This window comes from Sarcophilus harrisii, chromosome 3 (genome assembly GCF_902635505.1).
Source record: "Sarcophilus harrisii chromosome 3, mSarHar1.11, whole genome shotgun sequence".
Lineage (NCBI taxonomy): Eukaryota > Metazoa > Chordata > Mammalia > Dasyuromorphia > Dasyuridae > Sarcophilus > Sarcophilus harrisii.
Window position 1 is genome coordinate 595739490 of NC_045428.1, and position 13196 is coordinate 595752685.

The window sequence follows — 13196 nt, forward strand, 5'->3', positions numbered from 1 at the left end:
AGGGGCACCAGCCTGAATTCGAGCCTTCGCATCCTGGGGATGCCGTGGCAGGAGCCTTGGAGAGTCAAGGGCAGGATGCAGGATCCCTGGCTGAGGAGGGAAGGAGCCTGGGCCAGTGGCACCTAGACCTGAAGAGAAGTGAGAGAGAAATGTGCAGGAGGGAGGGAAAGAACTAATGGAGGCATGAGTTCTCAGCCCATGGAGATAAATAAATTAGCTGTCCCTGAGTGGTCTGTGATCTTGGTGATGGGAAAAATTGTATAGCAGTGAGAAGCTCTGTGGCCTCCCAAAGCCCCTTGAATGTAGTTTTAGAAAGGGGAAGCCTGAAACACGAAGTTTTACCTTCATTGCTCGCTCCCTGGGCAGTTTCCCTTCTCAAATACAGAAAAATCTCTTTCTGCACAATAGAGCAATATTTGCACTATGGAGCTCCCACCAGTCACGGGAAGTGTTTTCTAGAACTTCTCAATGCAGTGAAAGTTTAGATAAGGGAATGTTGGGACCAGGGACAGGATGCCCGGTTCCCTGGGAGAGCCGCCCTTGTCTAATCTTTTTTTTTTTTTTTTTTCAGCTAAAACAAAGCCAGACCCCCTCACAGTCTACATTGGGGCATTTTTTGCATTCAAGATCATGGTCTTTCTCACCTTGTGTCTCATCCTGACATGGTGAGTGGGGAGCCAACACAGGAGCCCAGACAGGGAGTGGGAAGAGAGATCCCTGCAGGGGTGGAAGTAGAGGGGAAAGGGTTAGGGCTCCTGACACAGCGTTGGGCTTATGTCTTCAGTGTGAAGTTTCTGAGAAAAAAGAAACCGGCAGGAGAACCAAGAGGTCCGGGACAGGAAGGAGGTGATTTTCAGTGATAAGGTTCCTGGAGTCCCTTTGGTGAGTGAAATGATTATGAGACTGAATCCTTATTTATACCCACCAAAAGACAGAATAGCTAAAGTGAAGACATTTGAAAGTGACTCCTCCCATTTATTTGGCAATGTCCAATCATAGTTTTGCTCTTGCTACTTAAAAAATAATGGGACATTGGCATTTAGAGATAAAGAAATTTCCTCAAATTATTGTTGTTGCGGTATCCCCCAAATTTTGTACATTGCCTCATCATTGTTGTTCTTAAATGAAATGATCATTTCCTTGATTTGTTCTGGACCCGTTCGTTAGCATTTTATTATTATTTCCAATTATTTTTTAAGATGTGCTTTAAAGGCCCCATACTGAGTGTGATATTTAGTATATTATGGTCAGAAAAGGATCCATTTAGTGTTTCTGGTTTTCTGATTTATTGATGAAGTTTTTATGCTCTGTTGATTATTTGAAGGTGACATGCACAGCTCAGAATAAGACATGCTACTTCCTATTGCCATCTAGTATTCTCCGGAGCTCTGTCATATGGAACTTTTCTGAAATTCTAATCAGCTTCTTAATTTCTTCCATTTTGTTTTTTAGTCAGATTCATCTAGGTCTGAGAAGGGCAATTTGAAGTCCTCTCACTATTACAGTTTTACTATTTTCTCCTGTAACTCAATTTAATTTTCTTTTAGTGTCTTGGAGCCAGATTGAATTCAGAAAGATGAGTCTTCCTCATTTCAGGCCTGGTACTTTATCCAGTGTTTAACTGCCCTTACATTATTCCCATTATATTCTAATATGGAATATAAAATATATGCATGTGGGTCTATACTGAATATATACCCCCAAAAGCTTGAGGAGGTTATGGGAAGCAGGGCTCTAATAGCTGAGGAATCAGGTAAAGTGTCTTGTAGACACCAGGACTTAAATAGAGTCCTGAAGAAAGCCAGACAATCTAAGAAATTGGCAATTGACACTAAAAGGGAAAAGTACATGAGAGGGTTGGGTTGGGAGGGAAGATAGGGAGTTCTGTCTTAAATAAACAGAGATCTACACTCCACAGTTAACCAAGCACTGCCTCTGTCAGAGCCTTGGGCTGAAGGATAGATGTTTGGAAATGGTAATTAAAACAGTGGGAAATAATGAGATCATAAAATGAGAGAATGTACAGAGAAAAGAGAAGACCCAAAGTAGAGACCCCTGGGGATGTACCTGATAATTAGAGGGTGTAAAAACGGATGACAAATGAGTCATAGTTATGAGGAAACCCAGAACATGATCTTGCAGCACTCCACAGAGCATTTGGTTTGGAGTCACTGAGAAAACTCTTCCTGAATTTTCTTTAAGTCAAAACTTTATTTCCCCAAAGCTGGCTGGCCAAGTAGAATGGGCAAACTAATTGGCATTTAGGGTCTGGGGGAGAAAGCTTATGTACCATCATTTTGGCTCCAAGCCATGTTGGGAATTGTAGGACTGTTAAAAACAGCATTTTGTCAGGCAGTAGCTTAGCCACAGGGTCTCTTAAAAACAGAATCAGTCAAAATGGCAACTTGGTTGTCTGAGCTGAAGAAATAGTCGACTGGGCAAGAGTCCTTCTGTGGGCCCAGCAAGGCGAAACGTACTAATGTTAGAGGTCTTGGAAAATGTTTTGGTATTAATTTTCATAAGCTAGTCCAGGGCCCAGCATGTCCTCCATACTCAGAGAGAAGGAAGTATCCAAGAGCAGAGCGAGTTAGCTGAGTCAGAAGCACCAGGGACATGGGAGTGTCCAGCAGAGCGGGCGATTTTAAGTAGAAAAGTTTCAGTTCAATGGTGAAATCTGAAACTTGATAGATGGTCCATAAGAAGAGAGAACAAAAGGAGCAAGTGGGGGTGTCCCTTCCCTCATCTGGATCCCAATTTTATTGTTTCTCCAATGAGAAAAAGGAAATAACTGGTATCTGAGGTTATTCATATCCTGGGGAATCTTTTGTTCCAAAGCAGGAAAGCCTCGGGCCCTGGTCACTTTCTTTCTGCTATAATGGTCTATTTGCAAGGCTCTGAACCAAACATCATTTTCTCTTTCCTCCCTTGGCTCAGGACAATTTTTTCACAAAAAGATCATAGACTTAGGTATAGACAGAACTTTAGAAATCACCTACTCTGAGCTGCTCACGTCATATACAAGAGCACTAAAGACTGTCAGAGGGAGGAAGAGCCTGAGCTGAGGTCCCTTCATGACAGAGGAAATATTCTCACACAAAGGTCTTCTGGCTCCAACCCACACAATGTCTCCTCTTCAGAGCAAAAAAGTGCTTAGAGATCAACCCATGTCAGGGTTTTAGAGAATAAGACTGAGATCCCAGGAGGGTAGGAATGTCATACACTTACCTCTTTTAGTTTTTCTTTTTAAATAAAGCAAGGATTCAGATGGGGACAGGGACACTTTTTAGTGTCCCACAGTCAGGGATGGTATAACCTTAGTGCCCTACCTCTCCATTCATTTTAGTAGTAAACATACAGTAGTAAACTGAGCCAGAGGGAAGGAAGACATTTATTCAAGAATCTTAGTGATAGCATCTGTTATCTTTTCTTTGGGTAAAGCTGAGTCCCAGAAAGGGAAAGGGGGTTATCTTTGGTCGCAGAAGAACCTCCAAATTAGCTCCAGTCTAATAAGAGGTGAATCAAAATGCGAAGGTAGTGAAGAGGGTTCAGAGCCTCATTTTGATACTTCAGTCATAAATCATGTAATGCCTTTGAGACTCATGATGCTCATCTGTAAAAAAGCACTAATAATACCTCGAACACCTTCATGGGAGCATTCTGAGTTCACGTGAGAAAAGGCATGCAAATCACTTGGTAAATTTTGAAATACTACAAAATTAGCTTTTATTTCAGAAGGGGAAACTGAGACCTCTCCTATGTTCTCCTATGACTTCTAGTCCTTTCACTATTTGACACCTCTCCCCAACTCACCTACCTGACTTCTCCCCTCCTCTCAAGGCAGGTGAGTCACCTGCAAATGCAAAGAGCACCAAATTGCCCTAACTGAAAGACTCCTCCATCCCCTGTGACCAAGCTGACTTCCTTCTCACGTGATTCCTGATGGTTGTCAAGATCCCCAAGATCCTCCCTGGGTCTGTTTTTATTCTTCATTCTTCCCTCTCTGCAGGATTAAAAGAGGGATTCTAAATCTCCCAGCCCTGACACCAACCACACAGTCGTCCTCAGGAGCGCTGTATTATGCAACCATCAACTTTGGGAGACTCAAGTCCTGAGAAGACCTGGAGAGTCAGAACCCAGGGAGTCTCTGGGGCCAAACCAAACCTTCCAAGAAAGGTTCTCTAGGAGGCATGTAGGACTTATGGGGAAGGAGAAGAAATAAAGAGAAAGCCTTCTCATTCATGCATAGAAGATGCTCATTGCTCTTTCTGGAGCCCTGAAGCTCTTTTCTTCTCTGCTCCCCCTGATGTTCTATTAACTGAAGCAATTTTCCTTCTGCACTTCTCAGGAGTGGAGAGAGAAGGCATTCGAGAATCAGGGAAGCAGAGACTTTTTTCAGGAATATTCCTTTTTTTCCTCTAGGCTACTTCTCAAGGGGACAAAGCCCTGACTATTTTAATTAGCTTATCATAACACACTGAATGTCAGAGGTTGGAGGACCCTTGTATGGTATATATTTTGGAACTATCACCTCACCTCTCGCTTTCATTGTTTCAGTTAATGAGAATCTGTACACTAGTTCTTTAGGGCAGTAACAATAGGTATTGGGTTTTGTCCTAGTTCTCCTGAAACCTCACTAGGGTGCATCACAACATGATTGACAGTTGGTATCAATCAATCAGACAAACTAGTGATTTCTTAATTTATAATAATAATAATATACTATATAATATATATTGAAACAAGCTAATGATTGTTGGTAATTAATTGATGATTAATATAATACTTAATAAAACAAATAATTAAAATAAATTTTAAAGATTAAAACAAAATATCCTTTTGAAAGAACAGTTTCTAAGATGTTATCATTGGAATGGCTGCCATCAACTATACTCCCTCCTAAACGGCCGACACACTCTGCCACAAGTACACTTGGTGTCCAAAGAAAATTGGTTCAAGCTCAGAGAGCACAGGGAGCCAAAAGATAATTCACTGAAAGTCCTTGGAGGTCCTTTTTCTGGAGTTTTAAAAATTTCCCCACAGGACTAGTGTCGCTTTTTTATAGGGTTCTGTGTAGAGCGATGAATTTGCATCCCCTGTTCTTGGCTTCCAAATACTGAATTAAAAACCCTTCAGATACTGATGATGATGATGGCTATCAAGTAATGGCATCGTGCATGGAATGCTGAACCGGGATTCAAGGAGAGACATCTTCCTGATTTCAAATCTGGCCTCAGATAGTTAATAGATATATGACCATGGGCTAGTCACTTCACTCTATTTGCCTCAGTTTCCTCATCTGTAAAATGATTTTAAAAGGAAATTAAAAACTATTCTACAACTTGAAATAAAATTTTATGCTTCATGTCAACTAAAAAAAAAAGCAGGGAGAGCAATCAATGTTTTAGGGAAGGTTGAAGTAGGCAAAATAAAGGGAAATAGGCAGGAAAATTATATATGTTCTAGGTCAGAGAGGAAGAATTAAAGACTATAGCTACTGGAGGCTCCTTAGGAAACAAGAACTTTTCTAGCATAGTCTACTCTAGTATTGCTGCCAAGAAAACCCTAAATGGGGTCCAAAAAAGTTAGATATGACCAAAACATGACTGAATAACAGAAAGCAAATGGGAAGAGAGGAAAACCTCAATGTTAGACATGCTTCTTAATTCACATTGAAGGAGTTGGCCAAGGAGGCAGAATTCCCTTCTATCTATCCAAATGGGTTAACCGCCATGATTCTCTGCCTCTTGGTGTCTATCTCCTGTGGAAGTCCTTAGCTTACAAAGGCCAGGGTCCCCCATTGCATCCAGAGCCATCTCCAGTCCTCCTAATTTGTCTCTGGGCACTGGACCCAGATGTTTCCAAAGGAGAGAGTGAGGCAGGTGGCTTTACTAACCCTCCCTCACGTCAATCCAACTCACTTGCATGTCATGACGTGATCTCCTTCATATCATGGTCCTCTTTGAGAATGAAGGACATACAACAAAAGCTGGTCCATTCTTTCTCTTCTGTTTTCAGGAATTTAAATTTCTTATGTTCTCTCACTTTCAACTGAATTAGACAAAAAAGTTAGAGAACAATTTTGCTACTCCCCCCAATGGATTTCCATTTGGAAATACAATAAACTTGAAAGGGAATTAGGACAGGTTAAGGGTAAAGCAATGTGAGATGTTAATGTCCAGGACTAAGAAGGAGGGCAGGATTGATAAGGGAACAGTCATTGGTACAACACTCTAAAATGCTGGTGCATCTGTAAGCCAGTAAATACTTCTTAAGTACTTTCTTTGTGCTGTATAGTATACTAAGCATGGAGATTACAAAAGAAGATTAAAAAGAGCCCCTTCCTGCAAAGGGGAATGAGGGAAGAAGACATGCAAATAACCATGTGCAATAAGAAGGTAAAAAGGGGATTAAGAGTGAAGGAAGAAAGAGTAAAAACATCAGGGTCTCTGGTAGGTGAAAGGAAAAATGAGAGCTGAAACACACAGGTAACAGATTGGTTTACTTAGAAGATCAAAAGGGCCAATCAAATCCCTTCACCCACTTCCCTCCTCCAATCCTTTTTTAAACTGTTACTTGTAGAGTACAATGGTAACAAAGTGAAACAAAAGTAGATCATAGAACAGAAGGAATCACAAAATTCGTGATCCTAAGTGTGAATATGAATGGGAAGAACTTAACTATAAAATGAACTAGGACAGCAGAAAGGATTAAAAAAATGGAATTTGACAATGTCATTTACAAAAAAAAAATACTTAAAACACACACACATATCCACACAAACCCCATATACAGTTAAATGACAACTTGAATCAAAATCTGTTCTGCTTCTTCTGAGCAGGGAGAGCAAATAAATTTAGGTACGATTAAAGTGAATATAGGCAAAAAAAATGCAGAAAAATTAAATAGAGGGAGAGCTAAAGGTTATTTATGGTCACTGAGGTTCCTTAGGGAACAAGAACATTTTCAGTATAAGCTTTGCTTCCCAAGAATCTTAGGTAAGGCTGAGAGGGAAAAAGGAACGCAAGGGATGGACCCAGGACAAAGTTCAAAAATTAGCTGTAAGAAGGACCACATTTCCTACAGGTGATTATAACAAGAAGCTTCTATGAATAAAACTTCTCAATGAAGTGAAAGTTTAGATAAGGGAATGTTGGGACCGGTTCCCTGGGAGAGCCGCCCTTGCCTAATCTTTTTTTTTTTTTTTTTTTTCAGCTAAAACAAAGTCAGACCCCCTCACAGTCTACATAGGGGCATTTTTTGCATTCAAGATCATGGTCTTTCTCACCTTGTGTCTCATCCTGACATGGTGAGTGGGGAGCCAACACAGGAGCCCAGAAAGGGAGTGGGAAGAGAGATCTATGCAGGGATGGAATTGAAGGGAAAGGGTTAGGGCTCCTGTCACAGTGTTGGGCTTATTTCTTCAGTGTGAAGTTTCTGAGAAAGAAGCGGGCACAGGATCAAGAGGTCCACGACAGGAAGGAGGCGAATTGTAGTGATCAGGTTCCTGGAGTCCCTTTGGTGAGTGAAATGACTATGAGACAGAATCCTTATTTATACCCACCAAAAGACAGAATAGCTGTAGTAATGACATTCAAAAGTGACTCCTCCCATTTATTTGTCACTTCAATGTCCAAATCCTAGATTTGCTCTTTCTGTTTAAAAAAAAAATCGACATAAGCACTTAAAGGTAAAATTTCCCTAATTTTTTGCTATAACCCACAAATTTTAGTATGTTGTCTCATCATGGTTCTTATATGAAATGATCATTTCCTTGATCTGTCCTTTGTCCCATTCCTTAGGATTTTACTATTGTTTCCAATAAATTTTTAATCTGTGCTTCAAAGGTCCCATACTGAGTATGATATTTTTTATATCATGGTCAGAAAAAGATCCACTTAATATTTCTCCTTTTCTGCATTTATTGATGAGGTTTTCATGCCCTGCTGATTTTTTGAAGGTGCCATGCACAGCTCAGAATAAGGCATGCTACTTCCTATTGCCATCTATTATTCTCCAGAGCTCTGTCATATGGAACTTTTCTGAAATTCTAATCAGCTTCTTAATTTCTTCCATTTTGTTTTTTTGGTCAGATTTATCTAGGTCTGAGAAGGGCAATTTGAAGTTTCCCCACTATTGCAGTTTTACTATTTTCTCCTATAACTCAATTAAATTTTCCTTTAGTGTCTTAGAGCCAGATTAAATTCAGATAGACAAATCTTCCTCATGTCAGGCCTGGTACTTTATCCAGTGCTTACCTGCCCTTACATTATTGCTATTACATTCTATTATGGGTATAACATATATGAATGTAGGTATATACTGAATATATACCCCCAAAAGCTCAAGGAGTTTATGGGAAGGAGGGCTCTAATAGCCGGGGAATCAGGTAAAGCCTCAGGCACACCTGTACTAATAGGAATAGATATTTGGAAATGGTAATTAAAACAGTGGGAAATGAGATCATAAAAGGAGAGAATATATAAAGAGAAGACCCAAAATGCAATTTTTGGAGATACCCATAATTAGAGAGTGTGACAGGGATGATAAATCAGTCAAGAAGAAAGACAGGAGAACCCAGAGAGCATGATCTCTCAGCACTCATAGAGCATTTGGTTTGGAGTCAGTGAGAACACTCTTACTGGATTGTCTTTAAGTCAAAGCTTCATTTCCCCAAAGCTGGCCGGGCAAATAGCATGGGGAAAATAATTGATATTTAGGGTCAGGAGCGAGAAAGCTTATGTACCATCATTTTGACTCCAAGCCATGTTAAGAATGCTAGCACTACTAAAAACAGCATTTTTTTTCAGGCAGTAGCTTAGCCACAGGGTCTGTTAAAAAACAGAATTAGGCTAAATAGCAACTTGTTTGTCTGAGGTCAAGAAACAGTTCACTGAGCAAGAGTCCTTCTGTGGGCCCAACAAGGCGAAACGTACTAATATTCACCTTGTTACCTGCACTGAAGGAACAGTTTACTGGGCAAGTGCCCTTCTGTGGGATCAGCAAATCTAAAATATTAATATTAAAGCTTTTAGAAAATGGAAGGGTCTTAACCTTTTCACATCCAGTCTAGGGCCCAGCATGTCCTCCACACTCAGAGAGAAGGAAGTATCCAAGGGCAGAGCTAGTTAGCTGAGTCAGAAGCACCAGGGACATGAACCTAAAAAATGAGCTATGGGACTGTCTAACAGAGAGGCTGCCGGTGATTTTAAGTAGAAAAGTTTTAGGTCATTGGTAAGATTAGGGGATAGCTGGGTTGTGCAGTGGGTAGGGCACCAGCCCTGAAGTCAGGAGGACCTGAGTTCAAATCTGCCCTCAGACCCTTAACCTCCTGCCTGTATAATCCTCGGCAAGTCATTAAGCTCAATTGCCTCAGGAAAAAAAAATTCACTGGTCCAATGGTAACATCAGAAACTCCATAAATGGGACATAAGAAGAGACAATGAAAAAGAGCAAGTGGGGATGTCCCTTCCCTTACCTGGGCCCCAATTTTCTTGTTTCTCCAATGAGTAAAATAACTGGTCTCTGAGGTTATTCATATCCTGGTGAACCTTTTGTTCCAAACCAGGAACGCCTCGGGTCCCGATCACTTTCTCCTATAATTCTCCCTGTTTATTTACAAGGCTCTGATTCAAAACATCATTTTCCCTTTCTTCCCCTGGCTCAGGAGGATCTTCACAAAAAGATCATGGACTTGGGTATAGATAGAACTTTAGAAATCACCCACTCTGAGCTGCTGACCTCATAGACAAGAGCACTAAAGATTGTCAGAGGGAGGAAGAGCCTGAGCTGAGGTCCCTTTATGACAGAGGAAATGTTTTCACACGTAGGACTTCTGGCTCCAACCCACACAGTGTCTCCTCTTCTGAGCAAAAAAGGTGCTTAGAGATCAGCCCAAGTCAGAGTTTTAGAGAATAATACTGAGTCCCAGGAGGGAAGGAAGGTCATACACTTACCTCTTTTAGGTGTTTGTTTTTTTAAATAAAGCAAGAATTCAGACAGAGACAGGGACACTATTTAGTGTCTCATAGTCAGGGATGGTATAACCTTAGTGCCCTACCTCTCCATTCATTTTACACAGTTGTAAACTGAGTCCAAGGGAAGGAAGACATTTATTCAAGAATCTTAGTGATAGTCTCTGGTATCTTTTCTTTGGGTAAAACTGAGTCCCAGGAAGGGAAATCTTTGGTCATAGAAGAGCCTCCAAATTAGCTCCAGTCTAATTGGAACTGGACCAAATGGGCAGTAATGAAGAGGGTTCAGAGCCACATTTTGGTATTTCGTGCATAAATTATTTAATGCCTTTGAGACTCAAGATACTCATCTGTAAAATGGCACTAATAATACCTCAAACACCTTCATGGGAGTATTCTGAGTGGAAATGAGAAAAGATATGCAAATCATTTGGTAGATTTTATCATATTTTAAAATCTCCTATTATTGCAGAAGGGGAAACTGAGATCTCTCCTATGTTCACCAACCTTACATTCTGAGGTCTAGCCCAAGATTTCCCTTTCACTATTTAACACCTCTCCTCATCTCACTTACCTGACCTGTCCCCTCCTGCCATGACAGGTGGCTCACAATAATAAAAAAAAAGAGCACCAAATACCCCTAACTGAAAGTCTCCTCATCCCCAGACCAAGTCAATTTCCTTTCCAAAGTTGGATTCCTGATGGTTGGGCCAAGATCCCAAGATCCTCCCTGGGTCTTTGCCTGATTCTTCACTGATTCTTCATTCTTCCCTCTCTGCAGGATCAACACAGGGATTCCAGACTTCCCAGCCCTGACCCAACCACACAGTCTTCCCATAGTAATCCCTATGGAAATGTGCAGTCATAAACATCAGGAGACCCAAGTCCTGAGACCACCTAGAGAGCCAGAACCCAGAGAGTCACGGGCTGCAAACCAAACTTTCAAAGAAAGGATCCTTCAGGAGGCATCTGGAACTCATGGGGAAGGAGAAGAAATAAAGAGAATGTCTTTTCATTCATGCTTAGAAGATGCTCTTTTGCTCTTTCTGGAGCCCTCAACCCCTTTTCTTCTTTGCTCCCCCTGATGTTCTATCGACTGAAAGAGTTTTCCTTCTGCACTTCTCAGGAGTGGAGAGAGAAGGCATTAGAGAATCAGGGAAGCAGAGACTTTTTTTTCAGGAATTTTCCTTTTTTTCTCTAGGGTACTTGTCAAGGTGACAAAGCCCTGGCTATTTTGACTAGGGTATCATAGAACACCCAGTGTCAGAGGTTGGAGGACCCCTGTATGGTATAGATGTTGGAACTCTCATCTCACCTCACACTTTCATTGGCTCAGTTAATGAGAATCTGTACACTAGTTTTCTAGGGCAGCAACTCCTGGGAATTGGGTTTTGTTCTAGTTCTTATGAACCCTCACTAGTGTGCATCACAATGTGATTGACAGTTGGCATCAATCAGTCAACCATACATCAATTAGTGATTTATCAGTTTATAATTATAATATACTATATAACATATATAACAATAAACTAATAATTATTGCTAAGTAATTTGATTAATGTAATACATAATAAAATAAAAAATTAAAATAAATTTTAATGATTGAAACAAAATATCCTTTTGAAAGAAGATTGTTTAAGACGTTAACATCGGAATGGTTGCCATCAAATATACTTGCTCCTAAATGGCCGACACACTCTGCCACAAGTATACCTGGTGCCCGAAGAAAATTGGCTCAAGCTCAGAGAGCACATGGGGCAAAAAGATAATTCACTTAAAGTCCTCGGGGTCCTTTTTCTGAAGCTTTAATATATTTTTTATTTTTAAATAACTTTAAGTTTAAGTATAGGAAAAATAAAGGGAAAATAAGCAGGAAAATTACATTGGATCTAGGTCAGAGAGGGAGAACTTAAGATTATAGCTACTGGAGGCTCCTTAGGAAACCAGAACCTTCCCAGCATAGTCTAACTAGTATTGTTGCCAAGAAAACCCTAAATAGGCCCAAGAAAAGTTAGACATGACCAAAAAATGGCTGAACAACAGAATGCTAATAAGAATGGAGGAAATCTTTCATCCTACAGATGCTTCTAAATTCACACCCAAGAAGGTGGTCAAGGAGGCACAGGTGCCCTTCTCTCTATCTAAATGGCTTAGCCTGCCTTAGTGCTCTGCCTGCTGGTGTCTTTGTCCTGTTGAAGATCTTAGCTTAAGAAGGTCAGCGTCCCCATTGCATCCAGGGCTAGCTCCATTCCTTCTGATCTGTCTCTGACTCCTGGACCCAATTTTCTCCAAAGGAGAGAGAAAGGCAGGTGACTTTGCCCAGTCCTCCCTCACTTCAATCCAATTAACTTGCATGTCATGGCATGACCTTTTTCACATCACGGTTCTCTTTGAGAATGAAGGACACACAACAAAAGCAGGACCATTGTTTCTCTTCTGCCTTCAGGAATTTTATTTCTTATGTTCTCTTGCTTTCATCTGAATTAGATAAAAGAAGTTAGAAAACAATTGTGATACTTCCTGCCCCCAACAAATTTCCATTTGGAAATACAATATACTTGAAAGGAATTAGTTCAGGTTAAGGGCAAAGCAAAAGGAGGTGTTAATGTCCAGGACTAAGAGGGAGGGCAGGATTGATAAGGGAACAGTCATTGGTACAACAATCTGAAATGCCAGTCTATCTGTAAGCCAGTAAATCTTTCTTAAGTACTTTCTTTGTGCAATATACTATACTAAGTATGGAGGATACAAAGAAAGATTTAAGAGAACCCCTTCCTTCAAGGGGAAATGGGGGAAGAAGACATGCAAATAACCATGTGCCAATAAGAAGGTAAAAAGGGTTTTAAGAGTGAAGGAAGAAAGAGTCAAAACATCAGGGTCTCTGGGGGATTAAAGAAAAACAAGAGCTGAAACACAGGTAACAGGATGCTTTACTTATAAGATCACAAGTCCCACTCAAATCCCTTCACCCACTTCTCTCCTCCAATCCTTTTTTTTGAACAATTACTTGTAGAGTACAATGGCAACAAAGTGAAACAAAAGTAGATCATAGAAGAGAAGGAACCACAAAATTCGTGATCCTAAGTGTGAATATCAATGGGAAGAACTTAACTATAAAATGAAATAGGACAGCAGAAAGGATTAGAAAAATGGAAATTGACATATGTTATTTACAAGAAAAATACGTGAAACACACACATATACACACAAAACCTATATACAGTT

At 40.4% G+C, this 13196-nt stretch overlaps 1 long non-coding RNA gene across 1 annotated transcript; it reads left to right on the forward strand.

The window, feature by feature from the left end:
• The first annotated feature begins 816 nt into the window (after positions 1-816).
• LOC116422903 lies at positions 817-4838 on the forward strand. Its single transcript, XR_004233420.1, has 2 exons — positions 817-882; positions 4007-4838. It is a non-coding gene; the product is annotated as an uncharacterized LOC116422903 (long non-coding RNA).
• The last annotated feature ends 8358 nt before the right edge of the window (positions 4839-13196 follow it).